Raw genomic sequence first — 19,611 nt, forward strand, 5'->3', positions numbered from 1 at the left:
GAGAACAGTTTACATGATAATAACAATAATGTAATGATTAACTATGAAAGACTTAGCTACTCTGATTACTATAGTGAGCCCCAAACAATTCCAAAAACTTATGATGAAAAATATTGTTCACCTCCAGAGAGAGAAATGGTAATGTGCATTTAAATGTATTTTTCTTTACTTATTTTTCCTGCTTTTTTTTTTGCAGGATAGCTAATATAGAAATGTTTTGCATGATTTCATATGTATAATGAGTATTTTTTTTTGCCTTCTCAATGCAGGGAGGGAAAGAATTTAGAACTAAAAGTAACATTTGCAGTTTTTCAATTTAAATTTTTTTTTAAAAAAAGAGGAGGGAAGATAAACTGGAGGCAGGAAGATCAATTGGGAAGTTATTAAAAGTCTACATGAGGGGCGGCTAGGTGGCGCAGTGGATAAAGCACCGGCCTTGGAGTCAGGAGTACCTGGGTTCAAATCCAGTCTCAGACACCTAATAATGACCTAGCTTGTGGCCTTGGGCAAGCCACTTAACCCCATTTGCCTTGCAAAAACCTAAAAAACAAAAAAAACAAAAACAAAACAAAAGTCTATGTGAGAGATGATAAAGGCCTGAGCTAGAATGTTGGCTATGTAAATTGAGAAGAGATTGTTGGGAGAGACAATATTAAAGTAGATATGACAAGATTTGGCATCTGATGGGATAAAAGAATAAAAGATAAAAAAGGTTACATATATATACATATACATATGTGTATGTATAGATATACTTTTTTTTTTTTTTTTTTTTTTAGTTTTTGCAAGGCAATGGTTTTAAGTGGCTTGCCCAAGGACACACAGCTAGGTCATTATTAGGTGTCAGAGGTTGGATTTGAACCCAGGTACTCCTGACTCCAGGGCAAGTGCTCTATCCACTGCGCCACCTAGCCATCCCCATACATATACATTTTTATAAATATTATATATTATAAAAAGAGAAGAGTGAAGAGGATCTGGGATAGACAGTTCTAATGGACAGTGATCTGCACCCAGAATTATAGGGAACGTACTTGATTGCCTTAAGGATATTATAAAGCTCCTAGAACCAAAACCTTCCAAAGGCTTAAGATTGATTATCAGCATATGGAAGACAGTAGAGACCCATTTGGTGGGTGTGAGCAGGTGAACATGTAACCATTGAAGAACACCAAATAAGAATCAGGGAAATGAATGTCATCAGAAAAATGTATAAAAGAAATAACAAGATAGATTGGTAGTGTGCAATAGAGAAAGTAAGGAAGAAAGCCCACCTGAATATTGGGTGGATCCCATGAGGCAGCTCAGAAGAGGACATGGACAAAATTGCTTGGAAGGACAAGGACAGCTTGTGATTTATATCCTGGAAGTAATATCACCATTGATAAAATCACAGACCCACTTGCAGATATGATGGTAAACATCAGCTATTATTGGGAAGGGAATCTTGCTGGGATATTAAGGGTGAAGCAGGGATTGAGCTCACAACCCTCCTCTCAGCATCAGAGAGGAACCCAAGACTCCTACAATCACTGATATCTTTGGAGTTCACTTCCTTTCAGCAATTCCTTTCTAATTAAACCACTAAAGACATCGGCAACTTTGCCTTTCCAGAGCAACAGGACAGTCTCTTGTCTCTTCCTCACTGGGCTTTCCCTTTGTCTAGTTTTTTCTCTCACTGTCTCTCAACTCACAAACTCATTCCTCGATATAAAGTTACATTCAGAGCCAGTGCACAGCTGAGATGCTGTTGCTGCTCAGTAATGTCCAGGAACTTAATGAGGGTGGACACCACCTAAAAAGGAAGGCAGGCTCTCTGATGCCAAGCCTAGGAGGCCCTGTTGAACCCTGGGCCCTTTGGGAGATACAAGGAGAAAAGACTTAGTCACTTCAGACAAGGACTAAAAATCTGGAGACAGGGTGTGGGTCAAGTGGTGAATTCATTGCATGGCATCGACTTGGTGCTGTGGTGAATTCATTCAGGTTCAGCATACGTTTATGAACAATCTCAGTGCAAGATATTGTACAAGGGACTGTTTGGATCAGAGTGTTCAAAAAGTGAAGGGAGGTTGGAGAGGATCAAGGAAGAAACTGAGGCCCAAGCCTGCTTAGCATTAAGTGTCTCCTGAGGCACCTGCATGATGCTAGATTCTGGCAATACAAAGCCAAAAATGAAGCAGTTCCTGCCTTCAGGCAGCTTACAATCTACCAGAAAACCCAGAGGGAGGAAGTGAACTGCCAGAGATCATATAGGTAATAAGTAATAGAAATCAGATTTGAATCCAAGACTCTTCTCCAAAAACCAGACCCTGCTGAAGACAGTGTTGACAAAACACAGCTCCTGCCGCCAAAAAGCTTATACCTTCATAGGGATCCACAGTGCATGAATATGTATAATGTGTAGTATGATAGCAGCATGGAAGAGATACAGACAAAGGGCTGTGAGAAACTTGGAGAGAAGTATTTGGATTTGAGCTGGGTAGGAGGAACAGCATTAAGACTCCTATACAGGCGACTTGGATAAGAAAGGACAATGGGAAACTGGGCCTTAATATTCTAGGATGCTCAGAGAGACCTTGCCAGGGTGGGAAGGCCCCTGTTTTCATCCTCAGCTCTTTCCTATCTTCCCCCCCTACAAGACCTTCTGCCAACTATGTCCTATTAGGGTTTATCTTCCAGAAACTAACTTTGAAGTCCCTCTAAACAGGTATATTTGACAGAGTTAATTTGAGAGGATTGTAGTCCACATATGGTCACTGATCAGAGCCTTATTTGGATTTCTTTGAGTTCTCCATCCCTTTTAATTTATTTATTCTTTCTAGAGAAAGTCATTCTCATTTTCTAAGACTTGGGATCCTACCCATTCTTTAAGGTCCAGCTCAAGTTCAATTCATCCTAAAAGTTCATCACTTATCTTAAGTTTGTCTTAAATTGCTTTTTCATGAGTGAATGTTTTGTCTTTTCTATACTCTTTTAAAAAATATTTTAGGCATGTTTTTTGACTCATGCCTAATTCTAATAGATTATTCCCTTTTAGTAACTACAGTCAAGCAAAACAAGTCAACATATTGGCTATGTTTGAAAATGTATATACCTCATTCCACACCTGTGGTCCACCACCTCCTTTCCCTTTTTTTTTTTTTTTTAAGGTTTTTGCAAGGCAGTGGGGTTAAGTGGCTTGCCCAAGGCTACACAGCTAGGTAATTATTAAGTGTCTGAGGCTGGATTTGAACTCAGGTCCTCCTGACTCCAGGGCTGGTGCTCTATCTACTATGTCACCTAGACGCCCCCCACCACCTCCTTCCCCACCCAATCCTCTGAAGATAACAATTGGTTACTACAATCATCAGCATTCTAAAGTCTTTCAGTGTTGTTTTTTGGTTGTTCAACTTGTGAATTGTTTTCCTGGTTCTCTTCATTTCACTCTGTTCAACATCTTTGTAATTTCCTGAATTTCTCCTAGTTATAATTTCTTAAGGAGCAATAATATTTTGTTGTATTTGTATAATTGAAAGAAAAGCATTTTAAAGTACTACTATACTAATCACTGAGCTAAGCAGTGTAGATACCTATACAAAAACAAAGATTGTCCTGCCCTCAGGGAGCAGAAAAGTTATGGGGAGATAATGGGTATGTCTTACATCTTTTTAAAAGGAAGAAAATGATACCTTTTGTAGTTCAGCCATTTCAGTTGTATCTGACTTTTCCTGACTACCATTTCAGGGTTTTTCTTTTTCTTTTTTTTTTAAGCATGCTATTTTCACTTTATTTTGTGTGTGTATGTGTGTGTTACAGTAATCAGCTTCACAACATGACAAATATGGAAATATGCTTTACATGATATCAACTTAAATCAAATCCTTACCTTCTTAGGTAGAAGGAAGGAAGAGAGAGAATTTGAGACTCACAATTTTAAAAAACGTTAAAAATTATCTATACATGTAATTGGAAAAATAAATATGATTTAAAATAAAAAAGGAAAAGGTTATAGGCAGGATTTATATATAGATTTTCTGACTTTAGGATCAGAGCTCTTTCCACTCTGATGCAATACCTCTCTTTTTTTAAATAAAAGAAAGATTTTATTTATTTTGAATTTTACAATTTTTCCCCAATCTTGCTTCCCTCCCCCCATCTCCCACAGAAGGCAGTCTATCAGTCTTTACATTGTTTCCGTGGTATATATTGATCTAAGTTGAATGTGATGAAAGAGAAATCATATCCTTAAGGAAGAAAAATAATGTATAAGCAAAATTATATAAGATAATGAGTTAGTTTTTTTTTTAATTAAAGGTAATAGCTTTTAGTCTGTGTTCAAACTCCACAATTCTTTCTCTGATACAGATGGTATTCTCCATCACAGATAGCCCAAAATTGTGCCTAATTGTTGCACTCATAGAATGAGCAAATCCATCAAGGTTAATCATCACCCCTATGTTGCTGTTAGGGTATACAGTGTTTTTCTGGTTCTGCTCCTCTCACTCAGCATCAGTTCATTCAAATCCTTCCAGGCTTTCCTGAATTCCCATCCTTCCTGGGATGTTCCATGGCATACATATACCACAGTTTGTTAAGCCATTCCCCAAATAAAGGACAATCACTTAATTTCTAATTCTTTGCTACCACAAACAGGGCTGCTATGGACATTTTTGTACAAGTGATGTTTTTACCCTTTTTCATAATCTCTTTGGGGTATAGACCCAGTAGCAGTATTGCTGGATCAAAGGGTATGCACATTTTTGTTGCCTTTTGGGCATTAATTCCAAATTGCTCTCCAGAAGGGTTGGATGAGTTCACAGCTCCACCAACAATGTATTTGTGTCCTAGATTTCCCACAACCATTCCAACAATGATCATTGTCCTTTTTGGTCATATTGACCAGTCTGAGAGGTGTGAGGTGGTACCTCAGAGATGCTTTAATTTGCATTTCTCTAATAAGTAGCGATTCAGAGCAATTTTTCATGACATGGATCACTTTGATTTCCTCATCTGTAAATTGCGTTTACATATCCTTTGACCATTTGTCAATTGGGGAATGGCTTGTTTTTTTTAAAATTTGACTCAAGGGCGGCTAAGTGGCTCAGTGAATAGAGCACTGGCCCTAGAGTCAGGAGTACCTGAGTTCAAATCCAGCCTCAGACACTTAATAATGACCTAGCTGTGTGGCCTTGGGCAAGCCACTTGACCCCATTGCCTTGCAAAAAAAACCCTTAAAAAACCTAAAAAAAAAAAAGAAGAAGAAAATTTGACTCAGTTCTCTGTATATTTTAGAAATGAGGGGGCGGCGAGGGGGCGGCTAGGTGGCGTAGTGGATAAAGCACCGGCCTTGGAGTCAGGAGTACCTGGGTTCAAATCCAGTCTCAGACACTTAATAATTACCTAGCTGTGTGGCCTTGGGAAAGCCACTTAACCCCATTTGCCTTGCCAAAAACCTAAAAAAAAGAAATGAGTCCTTTGGGGCGGCTAGGTGACACAGTGTATAAAGCACCGGCCCTGGAGTCAGGAGTACCTGGGTTCAAATCCGGTCTCAGACACTTCATAATTACCTAGCTGTGTGGCCTTGGGCAAGCCGCTTTAACCCCATTTGTCTTGCAAAAACCTAAAAACAAATAAAAAAAACCCAAAGAAATGAGTCCTTTGTCAGAAATATTAGTTGTAAAAGTTTGTTTCCCAATTTATTACATTTCTTTTGATCTTGGTTACAGTGGTTTTGTCTATGCAAAAGCTTTTTAATTTAATATAATCAATATTGTCTAGTTTGTTTTTAATGATGTTTTCCATCTCTTCCTTGGTCAAGGTTTTCTTGGTAAAGATACTAGATGATTTACCATTTCTTTCTCTGGCTCATCTTACAGATGAGGAACTCAGACAATCAGGGTGAAGTGGTATCCAGGGTCACACTGCTAGGAAGTGTCTGAGATCAGACTCGAACTCATGAAGATCAGTTTTCCTCATTCCAAGTCTAATACTCATCTACTGCACCATCTAACTGCTCTGGGTGCCAAAATACCTTTTCTTAAACAGAACCTTTTCTTCTGTTTTTGATTTCCTTGGGGAATATAAATGTCTAGTAGTAACTTTACCAGGTGAAAGTTTATGCACATATTAGCATTCTGTTTTACTATAATACCAAATTGATTTTCAGAATCTGACCAATCCACAGTTCTTTTCCCCAACCAGTTCTTACCATTGCACCATGTTGGTATTTTTGTCATCTTTGTTGGATGAATACTCTGTTCTCTTTGGTTCTTGGAGTCTTCCTTAACACCCCATTGCACAAGCAGATAATCAGTAAAATACTTGCTTCTTAACTATTAGGGAGGTTGTTTTAAGATCCTGGAACATCAGAGTATCAAAGGATATTAGTGATCCTAGAGAAAGATCCCCAGAAATCTTTTTAAGGTCCAATGAGCAAGGTACACATGACTTATATAGAGTCTGAACTGGTCATGATATTGACTGACACTTCCCCCGTGGATTTGGGGGTTGTTTCTATGATTGTTTGGCAAAGGGGTATCTTACTCCCTGTACTGGCTATCATTTAGCTGATGGTACTCATATATTTATTTATTTATTTATTCATTTGTTTGTTTGAGGGGGTATTGCTTTGTATCTACATGGTACTTTCTTATTTGTATCCACCTGGCATCATCCTCCCTTCTTCCACCCCAGAAATCTTGGAAATGAAGTCTGACTTTACATGACTCCATGAGAAGTCTGACCAATCCCTTAATAATAGTCCAACATGATGTGAAGGGGTACCTGCAGTCAGAGAGGTTAATCAGTTCCCAGGAATCTAGATTTATGGTGGCAATATTTCTAGAGGGCAAGTATGGCTTAGATGAGGCAGGTCCCTTTGAAAGTGTTGTGTGGGGGCAGCTAGGTGGTGCAGTGGATAGAGCACCTTCCCTGGAGTCAGGAGGACCCAAGTTCAAATTTGGCCTCAGACACTTAACAGTTGCCTAGCATGTGAATTTGGGCAAGTCACTTAAGCCCCTTTTTTAAAAAAAGGTTGTGTGTTAGAATCTATTGTGGATGGTTGATGGGATCAGGCTGTGAATAAAAATCTGAACTATATATTTACACGAGAAGCATATCTTGAAAATCAGATTATTGCAGTTGATTTGTTCCTGCCATAACTTGAGAGGTCAAGGAGCAGAGTTCCTTAGACTCAACCAGACAAGTTTGGTTTAAGGCACTTTATTATTTACCAAAGAATGAAATCATTGATTCTGAAACTTCGTCCTTTTGCCACAATGAGGGAGGTGGAGGTAAAGGAGCAAATGTCTGCATGACACATGGGTGTGACCTGGCACTCCAAAAGATGGGTTCCCTACCCCAGGAAATCAGAAACTGTTGGCTGCTTCTCTAGTCATGTTGCAAAAATTTAGAATGTAGGTCTTAGGGCCCTGAGTGAAGAAAAAGGCAAGTTGGTATAGTGGAATGAGTCCTGAACTTGGAATCAGACCTGAGTTCAAATTGCCTAATCTTGGAAAAATGACACCTTCTCTAAATCCAGTTTCTTTATCCACTGAAACACTGATTAACATGTACTGGGAAATCCAAATGCAAAGAATGAAACTGGCTGCACTTTCACGATATTTTGGGGACAGGGAGGTGGCATGGTAAATAGCACACTAGACTTGGAGCTAGCCAGACCTGAGTTCAAGTCTAGCCTCACAGACATTTACTGACTTTGTAGCCTTGTCAAGTCACTTAACTGCTGTCTGTCTCAGTTTCCTCAACTGTAAAATGGAAAAAATAATAGTACCTACCTTATTGTGAGGATCAGATGAGATAAGAATAATTGTAAAGAGCTCAGCACAATGCCTGCCAAAATAGTTAATGTTATATAAATGTAGCTTTTGTCATTATTATTATTTTCATTAATTTGGGAGGGAGAACTCAAGGTTAAGCTAGGTCCTGAGGATGCTGTGAGGCAGTAGTGGGGAAGGACATGGGGGATGACTGGTGGAAAGGCAAGGAGACAGAAATGGAATGCCATTTAGAAACTAGATTTGATTCATTCCAATAAAACATTAATTAAGTGCTTACATTGTTCCAACTCTAGAATCTCATTTTCCAATTTCTGAGATCCCACCAGAGAAGTTTTCAGTCCTGGCAGCCAACACAGCTGCAGTGGGACAAGGTTCAAGTTCCCGCCCCGAGTCTGCCACCTATTGCCCTCAGAGCCCAGACTCTCTGAGCACACCTGCAACCTAGCCTATTGCCCTCTTCTCCTTAGCAATTCCTCCTCCATCAGGACAATGTTGCTGGCCCCTTTGGTGGTACTGCCCAGTTGGAGGGTGTTCACATCACTTTTTGGAACCCCTATCTATTTCTGAAACTGCATTTGGACAAAACATATGAATGTGGCCCTGACAGGGACATCCTGTGGCTTTCTCCTTTCCTGTCTCCAGAGTTCCCTAATAGTTGATGCCTCCATCACCTTTTTCTTGTCTTGTCTACTGTAGACTCAGAGGAGTCATGATGTTTGCCCAGTTGGCGGCAACCAACATAGCTTTCTTAAATCATCTTGACCTGTTTGCAAAGAGTTGTGTCTGAAGGTTGTCACCATTTATAGATCATTCTGCACCCTTTGAGCCTATATTTTTGACAGATATACATCTCCTTGTTTTACAACTTGCTTAAATTTTTTGTGATCAGAGCTTGTTCAACAATATGTACATATGGAACAGACAATATAGATGAACAATGGGCTGGACTCAGAAATTAAAAGAAGAAAGTCAGTAGACTGATCTTTAGTTTCCCATAACAACTGTGGCTCACCTTTTAATTCAAATATTTTAAACAGTTTAAATATTTTCAAATATTTAATAGTCTTAAATGACAGCAAGAATCAGTCCATCTAATTCACTGACAAATATTAAGTTCAAGGCAAAGGAAAGTGATGGAGCAATATTACTGTGCAAGGGAAAGGGATGGAGCAATAAACAAACTTATGTAGTAACTAACTTTTCCACACATAATTTGAATATATATTTCTATTTATAATTCCAGTTCATAAAAAATAATTACAGAGAAAAAACTGAGTAGGAAAATTTATGCAACTAGCACATATAAGCTGTACAGATAAAAAATATTTTCAACTGATTACATTTTATCCAAAGACTACATATTTTAATGGCTTTGAAACTGTAACATGCTACATAAAGAATATTTTACCAAGTATTCATTGCATTGTATCATTGCAATAATTATTGAATGTCTGTATATCAGTCCATCCTAGGTTGGAGGGCAAGGGGAAGGTTGTAGTAAGATTGTCTTTTCCATTTTGGAGAATTTTCTTGTGGCTACAAGTTGGAAAAAGTCTGACTGTAAGACACCTTCACAGTATAGTATTTTAATGACTATTTAATGTTATTCTTATAAATTGGATAAGTGTAGTGGTGTTTTAAAATGATTGTTTATACACTAGTTCAGACAACCTTCCCTATTGTTCTTGATAAGTGAAAACTGCAGGGAAATAAAAATACAGTGGGGGGAAAAAAAGAATTGGCCCACCACTGCCTCTAAAGAACAAAAGATGTGTGTCACACAACAGTCAGTGCAAACTTGGATAGTGCGTATGAGCAGTCTCTAACATAACCAGTGAAGACATCTAGAGAACAGGAAGAAAGGATGTCTGATGGAAGGAAAAGGTGGGATGGTCATGTGGCAGAATAAAGGGTAGTGGGTAGAGAGCCTGAGAGCGCCATGGTGACTCTCCTGATATTGGAAGAAAAACAAAAAAGCCTCTGAAACATTAGTCAGAACCCCTGTAGTGATTCTGGGGGAAGCTATGGATGAGAATCACTCAGAATAGGACAGTTTGAATGAGTTCAAAGGAGGAGCTCTAGAATTGATAAGATCACAAATCCATTTGAGTTACAGGCTCAATATGCAAAAACAGTGCAGTATGGCAGCTAAAAAAAGGTTGATTCAATTTTAGACTACATTAAAAGAGAAATAGTGTTAAAACTTAATGTCCTATTTCTTGGCTCAAGTACATCTGAAGTATTATATTCAGCTCTGAGCACATTTTTGAAAGCACAGAGAATTATAGGATCATAGCCCAAGAGCCAGAAGAGGCTTTAAAGGCAGTCCAATCCAAGCTGCTTATTTTACAGATGAGGCATCTGAGGCCCAGGGAGATGAGAGGATTTGCCCCAGGTCAGCCAGGTGGTGACTGGCAGATATAAGATCTAAATCTTGCTTTCTGGCGCCCAAACCATTGGTCTTTCCATTATATTATACTGCTTCCCTGACAAAGATGGCACAAGACCTCAAAATCAGACCACTGGAGGGCAGCTAGGTGGTGCAGTGGATAGAGCACTGGCCCTGGAGTCAGGAGTACCTGAGTTCAAATCCGGCCTCAGACACTTAATAATTATGTAACTGTGTGGCCTTGGGCAAGTCACTTAGCCCCATTGCCTTTCCAAAAAAAAAAAACTAAAAAAAAATCAGACCATTGGAGAAGCAGACAAAGGAAATGGGCAGTTTAGCCTGGAGAAAGAGATCTGGAGAAGTCACATAGCTGTCTCCAAGCTTTTGATAAGTCACATGGTAGAAACATCAGGTGTGTGCCTTGGGGCTGGCACAGAGTAAGCACCTAATAGAGTTCTGCTCATCAGTTCATTGACTTTTCTTTCTTAGTCCTCATCCCCCTTGCTCTTCCCGTAGCTTTCAAGACTCATCTGCCTTGTCCTTTCAGTGTTCTGTTCCTACCTGTTTGATCCCATCTCAATTTTCTTTGCTGAACTAGTCAGCCATCTTCCACATCGTCGTCATTTCCCCTTCTTGTCTTTTCACTTATAGTGATCCCATCTACTGCTGTGGGTTCTGTTATTAGATCAGTAGATCTCTCTCTCTCTCACACCTGCACATTTGTACATACATACATACATATGTACATATAAAAATACACATGTATATATAGCCAGCCCATGTATAGTGAACATATATGTAGATATAATCAAGCCTAAGCTATCTCTGGACTCCCAGGCCTATATCATCATCACAATAACTAGTACTTCTATGCACTTGAAGGATTATAAAATACTATATAAAGAGGATGTTATTTGTTCTGCAAACTAATCCTGGGAGGTAGGTTCTAGTAATGTGGCCATTTTACAGATAAAGAAACTAGGACATAGAAAGGTTAACTGATTTGTTTAGAGCCCCTAGAGGCCAGATTTGAACTCATGTCTTCCACATGTCTACCACTTGGCCACCTGCTCTCTCCCCTGGATATCACATTGCCATATCAGGTCCTAAAGTGGAAAGAGTAGTGATTCAGGGGTCAGAAGATCTAGAGTCAAACCCTGCCTTTTGTACTTAGTACCTTGGTACTAAGCACATGACTTTAACTCTGGGCCTCAGTTTCCTCATTTGTAAAATGAGGTAGTTCCCTTCTAACTCTAAATCAGGGCTTCTTTGTCCAAAATATAATTCATTATCTTCCCTTCCCACCCCCTCCCCCCCAAAGTAAACTCTCCTCTCTGTTTTGGTTGATTCTGTGACTATCCCAGGTCCTAAAGTTCAACTCTTTGGAGTCACCAGCCTAGCTCTGGCTATTCTCATCCCACCATAGCCTTCATAGTTAACTCCAACTTTCATGTGACCAAAAACTGCAAAGGATTAAGGGAGGAAGGAAGGAGGGAAGGAAGGAAGGAAGGAAGGAAGGAAGGAAGGAAGGAAGGAAGGAAGGAAGGAAGGAAGGAAGGAAGGAAGGAAGAAGAAATTTTTGTCAGACAGTGTTTACTAAGGCCCTATAGACCTCCATGATATATAACAGAACCTATGTTCTGAGATGCTTTTCTTATCCACTAGGAACCTCAGTTTGTAATTTGCTTGACTGCTGAATAAATATCTGATGCTTTGTTTTCTTTCTCATTCTATCCTAGTCCCACCCCCCATTCTCTCCATTCCTTCCTCCAATCCAAGAAGCACTTGGTTAAATAGAGTGAAGAGCACCCTGGATCAGGAGTTAGGGGACCCATGGCCATTAACAAGCTGTGTGAATGATGGCAAATTGCTTAACCTCTCTGGGTCTTTGCAAACTGCGAGGGTTGAACTTGATTGTCTCTAAAGGCCTTTCTAATCCTAGCAGTCTGAACTTGTCTTTATGAGATATAAAAAGTCATCATTGCCCTGTGCCCTTCCCCAGTGAGAAGCAGTGCCCTGCCCCCAAACAGATGGTCTGTACCTGCTTTTGCCAACATCTGGTCCCTGCAGACTGGCATGCCTAATCCTCTGAGCCAGAGAGAAATAATTGGCGTCCACCTTTGGGCAGCTCACCCTCGGCTTCTGATTGGCTCTTCCCCTTGTCTGCCTCCTTCCCTGCGGTGGCTCCTCGGCCTTCCTGAGCCCATTGGCAGACTAGTCTAAGCAAAGAAGGCTTCAAGTAGGCCAGAGTTCAATAACTGCATCGCGCCATCCCTGCCGGCAACCTGCAGGAAGTGGGTTCCTTTAGGCCACTTTCGTTATTACAGCTGCAAATCCCTTGCAGAAGGTTCCAGTTAAGTCAGTCACAGAGGCAGCAAACAGGAACCCAAGGGGGTGGCACCTGCCCTTTGTCTTTTTTCTTTCCTGATTCAGTCTTTCTTTTCTATCAGCATGAAATCACATGAGATTCCCAAGGAGAAGCATTTTATGTGTGGCTAGATTAATTATTTCTGACATGGTCAGATTGAAGGGCAGCTACGTGACCCAGGGCAGAGTGCTGGGCCTGGAGCCAGTGAGACTCCGCTTCCTGAGCTCAAATCTGTCCTCAGATGCGTGACCCCAGGCAAGTCACTTACCCCTATTTGCCTCAGTTTCCTCATCTGTCAAATGAACTGTAGTCGGAAATGGCAAACCTCTCCAGTATCTCTGCCAGGAAAACCCAAAAGGGGTGAGGGTGGGGGCAGTGGAAGATTTGGAGCACTAAAATGGGCTACAACAACAACAATGGCAGATTTAAGCATCTAATGCCAGCAGGTTCAGGCGTTCCTTGAGTGGAACAGAGCCGCCCTACTGAGCCAGTTCCTCCATCTGCTAAATAGGCTTAATAAGCCACACTTCTCTGGTAGGCTCTATGAAGACAACAGATACTAATTACAGAAAAAAGGAAGCGATTCAGAAGCTACTGTAGGGTATTGGGTTATACCTGTCAGTAACTTCCTCCCCAGTGAACCAGGAGTCAGATTGAGGACAACTGCGGAGTAAGAAAAGAGACCTCTAAGAAGCCAAAACCAGTCAAAAAGCTCCTGCATTGTGTGCTGGAAGAGAGGCAGAGCCTCCCTCATGCCATCATCACCAGATATACGTATGCAAAATAATGCAACAGTTTATAAAGGTGAGATACATGGCACCCAGGAGCAGTGATAAATAGAAGTAGAAGAGGTAAGGCAGGGAAAAATCTATGAAAAACTTACTTGTTAGTTCTTCCACCGGTCTGTGGTACTTCAACCCAGAAGTCTGAAGTCATATATTGTAGAAATGAACCAGTTCAGCACATCAACAGAGACCAATATTATCTGTGCAATTCCACACACATGTATTCTCCCCCAGCCCTACTTTGTTCTACAAAAGAGGGAGTTTCCATTACTTCTTTTTTTTTTTTGGCTATTTTATTTTCCTCTAAGATATATTTCCCATTCATACCACTCTGCACCCCTCCCAGAAAAGTATCCCTTAAATCAAATAATTTTTTAAATTGACATTTTATTTTATTTTTCCAATTACATGTTATAAAAGTTTTTCAACATTCATCCACATGCATATGCATATTTTTAAAGTTACATTATTTCCTTCCACCCTCCCTTCCCACCCCCTCCCCTCAGCGGTAAACAGTCTGGTGAATATTGTACCTACACATTTGTGTTTAACATGTTAACAGATTAGCCATTGTTTGTATGAGGAATTAGGATTACAGAAAAAGAAAAAACCATGATAGGAAAGAAATACTTAAGAGAAATTTCTAAAAAGTGAATGTAGTGTTCAGTCCAATTCTATAGGGCTTTTTGGTTTTATTTTATTTTGTTTTGTTTTTCTTCCTCTGAATGGGTATAGCATTATCCTAGCCAGTCTCCTAGGGTTATTCTAGCTCTCTGAACTGCTGAGAGGAGCTGCATCAATCAAAGTTGATCAACTCACAATGTTATTAATGTGTACAATGTTCTCTTGGTTCTGTTCCCTCCACTAAGCATCAGTTCCTGTAATTCATTCCATGCTTCTCTAGAGTCCAATTGTTCATGGTTTCTTAATAGAACAATAGTACTCCATAACATTCATATGCCATTACTTGTTCAACCATTCCCCAATTGATGCACATCCCCTCAATGTCCAAGTCTTTGCTGCACAAAAAGAGCTGCTATGAATATTTTGGAACATGTGGGACTCTTCCCATTTTTTTATGATTTCTTGTGCATATAGACCTAGTATTAGTATTGTTGGGTCAAAAGGTATGATCAGGGGGTGGCTAGGTGGCACAGTGAATAGAGCACCAGCCTTGGAGTCAGGAGTACCTGGGTTCAGATCTGACCTCAGATACTTAATAATTACCTAGCTGTGTGGCCTTGGGCAAGCCACTTAACCCCATTGCCTTGAAAAAAAAAACCTAAAAAAGGTATGATCAGTTTTATTGCTTTTTGGACACAATTCCTTATTGCTCTTCAGAATGGTTGGATCAGTTCACAGCTCCTCCAACAATGCATTAAAGTCCCAATCATCTCACAACTTCTTCAATATTTATTGTTTTACCTTTTTGTCAACTTAGCCAGTCTGATAGGTGTGAGGCAGAACCTCATAGTAAGCAAATAATTTTTAAAAGAAAAAAGTAGTTCAGTAAAGCATATCACAAAAATTCAAAATGATCTATAATGTTTCACATCCAGCATCACCAGCTTCTGAAAGAAGGTAGAAAGGTGATTACTTGTCTTATCTATTTGAGGCCAATCTCAATCATTATAATGTCACATTATTCAGTTTCATTTGTTTTGTTCTTTTCAATTACATTCTTGTAATCAATGCATATATTGTTTACCAGTTCTTGTTACTTCACTTTGCATCGGTTCATAAAAGTCTTCCCATGTTCCTCTGTAAACATATCCTTCCTTTAAAACAATTTTTAAAATCTTAACAAATACCAAATAAAATGAACATTTCTCCATATGAAGCAGAGCAGATAATGAGGATTGTATATGAAACCCTATATCTCTATGATAGACATTTTCTTTTATGTCTTCAATAAGCTGTCCTGCTCATGTGTTACTTTCTGAACTAACTTCTCTTAGTGACTATGCATTTTGGTAAATGTTTAATGACTATTTGCTTCTTCTTTATTGCTATTACTATTGCTAGCCCTTTTTCTCCCTAACGTGACCTTTCCCATTTAAAAAACAATAGAGAGAAATAATACCCTTTTTAGAGAAGGTTCTAATGCCAGTGCATGTTCATTTTTGGGACAAAGTGAGACTGAAAAATCACTGAACAGTTAGCAAAAGGAGGTTACTTTGCCTTAACAAAGCAAGGATAGGTAGTAAGAATGAGGTGGTACCCTAGATTTATTGGATGAACACCCCCCCACACACACTCCAAATGGAACATGCCAGATCATCGAATCAGGAGCTGTAAACGATTTGTGGATGGCTGTGGTCTTCAACAACCCACCGAATGGGAGGAGCCCCACCTGTGGAGCAGGGTAGGATGGGGTGGGAAGAGGCTGTGCTGGAAAAGGTGGGACCAGTCAAGTCCCATTGTCAGTATTGTTTCTTTATAGGGAAAAGGAGGACTGGCCTCTCCCTGTTAATTGCTACCACCCATTCCTGGAACTCTCTTCATCTCTGCCTCCTGCCTTCCCTGTCTTTCTTTGGGTTCAGCTAAAGTCCTACCCTCTACTGAAAGCCTTCCTCCTCAGTCTCAGTGCCTGCCTTCTGAAATTACCTCCAAGTTATCCTTTAGAAATAATTTATTTGTATGTTGTGGCATGCTGTCCTCTCTCCCATTAAACTCTGGGCTCCTTTAAGAATGGGGAAAGTTTGGGGGCGGCTAGGTGGTGTAGTGGATAAAGCACTGGCCTTGGAGTCAGGAGTACCTGGGTTAAAATCCAGTCTCAGACACTTAATAATGATCTAGCTGTGTGGCCTTGGGCAAGCCACTTAACCCCACTTGCCTTGCAAAAACCTAAAAAAAAAAAATGGTAAAAGTTTTCTTGAGGAAAAACTGGTTTTTGCCTTTCCTTTTATCTCCCCACCCCATCATCACCCACGGGCTCAGGGCCTCTAGCTGAATAGGTATTCAATTAATGCTTATTGCCTGGATAGGAAAAAGAAGTCACACTAGGGCAACACTCATAAATATTAATCCTATCATATTTTGTAAACCAATTAACATAGTGAAATAAAACCATCGCACCTACTGACCAGGTATTCAAATGTCTGGGTCCTCCTTCACTGGGATCCATCACCTCTCTGTCAGGCGGTTTGAGGCAGGCTTCATCATCCAGCTTCTGGCAATGATCAGAGTGCTTAAGTCTTTCTAAATTGTAAGTCATTGTATAAAGTGTTCACCCAGTTCTTCTCATTTCACTCTGTATCAATTCAGACAACTCTTCTCAGGTTTCTCTGAAACTCTCTTTTGTCATTTCTTACAGTGCAATAATATTCCACTATATTAGCAAGTCGTAATGTATTATTTGTTCCTCAAAAAGCAAGTTCCCCAGTTCTTTCCAGTTTTGTTACAATGAAAAGTTGCTATAAATACACACACACACACACACACACACACACACACACACACACATATACATATACACAAGTCTTTTCCCACAGTTCTTATTTGTGTATAGGTCTAGTAGTATTACTGTATCAAAGGGTATGTGTAGCTTAGTGACTTTTTTGGTGTATTTCCAAATTAACTTTCAGGATTTCTGAAGCAATTCATAGCTCCACCACACGCTCATTGGTATGTTGAGAGCTTCTTAAAGAGAACCACATCTATGGGCATCAATTATTATCTTTTAATGTACCCATTTGTGTTACATCAGTGCCCTAAAAACCATCTGGGGAGGTCAAATGTTAAACAGCCCCAGTCTGTTGGACTATTTTAGTTCTGTTTTTGCTTCTTATTTTTTGTGTTTACCCTGTCCCTGTCAGGATATGGTGGCACCCACCCTTCCCTTCTGGACATTATCACAAGGCCTGAATTCTTTGTATGTTTTATGTGTTGAAGTGAGATAGAGCCTGATATGCAGTTCAGTGCCTCTTATATTGAACCTCATTTCCCTCCCACACATGTCTCTCTGATTTGAGATTAGGATTATGTAATTACTTGATTCCTGGGGTTTGGCACTAGAATATAGTAGGCTATAAGAAGAGTGCCAAATTATTTTCTATCCTCTGTACTGTATTAGATGAGATCATCATCACAGGATACTTGGGAATGGTGCTATGGTGAGAATGTCCTTTTTTGGAGTCACAAGTCCTGGGTTTGAATTCTGATTCTGCTTCCTTGTGACTTTATTACCTTGACCCAGCTGCTTCTCCTTTCCAGGAATCAGATTCCTTATCTATAAAATGGCAGGCAATGGAGCATGGGGAGGGGGCTCCCAGCCCTGTGCATGATCCTCTCAACTGCCTCTATCTAGAGATGCGCTAGTCTAGGAAACCAAAATGGTCAACAGAATAGACATTGCTAACTATACATCATCTGGCTAGTGGCAGTCTCAGAGGGAGAGGTCAGGTGATGGCAATGGTCAGGGGAGTGTCCTGGTTTCTAAGAGACTCTTATTTGCTTTGTTTACTCTGACGTCCTCTGGGAAATCATATAGCCAATACTGTTAGAATTTTGAATTAAATTAAGTCAATAAAACATGGGCTAAGTCTAACAGATCTCTTCTGGGAGCAATATATATATATATATGGACTTTATAGAAGTTATTGTTTAGTTGTTCAGTCATATCCGACTCTTCATGACCCTGTGAACCATACTATCCAAGGGGTTTTCTTGGCAAAGATACTGGATTGGATTGCCATTGCCTTCTCTAGTAAATTAAGGTTAAGTGACTAGCCCAGGGTCTGAGTAAGTGTCTAAGGCAGGATTTAAACACAAGTTTTCAAACTCAGGGATGTTCCTGATTCCAGGCCCAGCAACCAATCCACTGAGCCACATAGCTGCCCCTCTAGAAGCTGTACTGACCACTGAAAGATATTTTCCCTCTTTTACTCCAACTATGTCAGACATTTTCCATTAAGTGAGGTTTTTAGGTACCAACTGGATGGCTGTGTACTGGGGGTGTTAGAGAGGGGTTGCCTCAGGTAGGGAGGGGACAGATCAGATGAGCTCTAGAGTCTTTCCCTGCTTGGAGGCCGACATCTGGGTAAGCCATGTTGCAGCCTTAGCTTAGCTCCCTCTCAGCTACCTTCCCCTTCTTGCCTTTGCTCTTGCCATCTTCCATACCTAGAATGGGTTCTCATCTTACGTCTCTACCTGCTGAAACCATTTTCTTCCTTTACAATCCATCTTTTTGAAGTTGTTCCCATCTGGAATCATCCTTCCCCTTCTCAGATTTCTCACAGGACTTCATCTGGCACTAGGAGGAAATCTGGTCAGGTGGACCCCCAGGGAGTGTGACAGTGGTTAGAAGAGCAGACCAGGAAGCCACAGTCATGAGGGAGATTATAGAAATTAGAGCTGGAAGAGATGCTAGGACTTAACCCCCCCCATTTTACAAAGAAGGAAACTGAAGCCCTAGGACATAAAGTGACTTTACAGAATCCCAGACACAAGAAATGACATCAGTAGCTCTCTCGTCCAATCCAGATCTGAACAAAAGCCTCTTCCACCCAACCAGTGATCAGTCAGTCTTTGTTCCAATACCTCTTTGGGAGTATTTCCAGGGCATCCTAGGCCATCTTTTGACCACTCTGATTGTTAGGAATCCTGACGGCCTCTGTGCAGTTTCTGGCCATGGCTCATAGTTCTGCCCATTGGGACCAAGTGGAACAAGTCTCATTTCTCCTCCACGGGGCAGGTCTACAGCCCTGCACATATTTGAGATCAGCTTTCATGATCCCCTTCCCCCACCCCAAGGCCTTCCTTCTTTATCCCAGTTCTTTAAACTGATTCTTATGAGGCATAAACTCGAGGCCCTTTTCCATCCTGATTGCCCTCCTCTGGATGCTCTGTGAGTGTCCATCCTAAAAAGGTAGTCGACTAAAGACTTGAGCACCACATGTTTGCTGTGGCTGACCAGGACAGAGTCCGAGCAGCAGAGCCAGCACCTCCTCAGGCCTGGAAGCTTGCCATTTAAATGGAGCTACGTTTGCATTCATTTTTTTTTGATCACCATATCACAGTTCTGACCCAAATAGGCTCACACTCCACTCAAAACCCCGAATCTTTTCATACAAACTTCTGTCTTCCCCTACTCAATCCATATGAAGTTAATGTTTTGAATCTCAGTCCTTAATTATTTCATCTTACTGGACTTCAAGTAATCAATCAGACACAGTGCTAAGCCTCTAACATACAGAGACAATAGCAAAATAATCATTAACCTCCTGGTGTTACATTTTAATGTGGGTAACACATGTATATAAAATAGTGCTATATCTATATATCTATATA

General features: G+C 40.3%; 1 protein-coding gene and 1 long non-coding RNA gene across 5 annotated transcripts in view; one reads left to right on the forward strand and one right to left on the reverse strand.

Annotated features, from left to right (window-relative positions):
• The window catches only part of PIGL (phosphatidylinositol glycan anchor biosynthesis class L), a 209,589-nt gene that overhangs the window by 55,356 nt on the left and 134,622 nt on the right, over positions 1-19,611 (forward strand). The gene's annotated exons all lie outside the window — the stretch shown is intronic.
• LOC141488865 (uncharacterized) lies at positions 753-12,665 on the reverse strand. Of its 2 annotated transcripts, XR_012468834.1 has the most exons (4): positions 12,209-12,665; positions 6,188-6,336; positions 5,547-5,599; positions 5,411-5,432 (listed from the first exon to the last, which is right to left on the reverse strand). It is a non-coding gene; the product is annotated as an uncharacterized LOC141488865 (long non-coding RNA). The 2 variants fall into 2 exon arrangements; XR_012468833.1 differs by having other exon boundaries at positions 753-5,599.

This window comes from Macrotis lagotis, chromosome 5, assembly GCF_037893015.1.
Source record: "Macrotis lagotis isolate mMagLag1 chromosome 5, bilby.v1.9.chrom.fasta, whole genome shotgun sequence".
NCBI classification, from domain to species: Eukaryota; Metazoa; Chordata; class Mammalia; order Peramelemorphia; family Peramelidae; genus Macrotis; species Macrotis lagotis.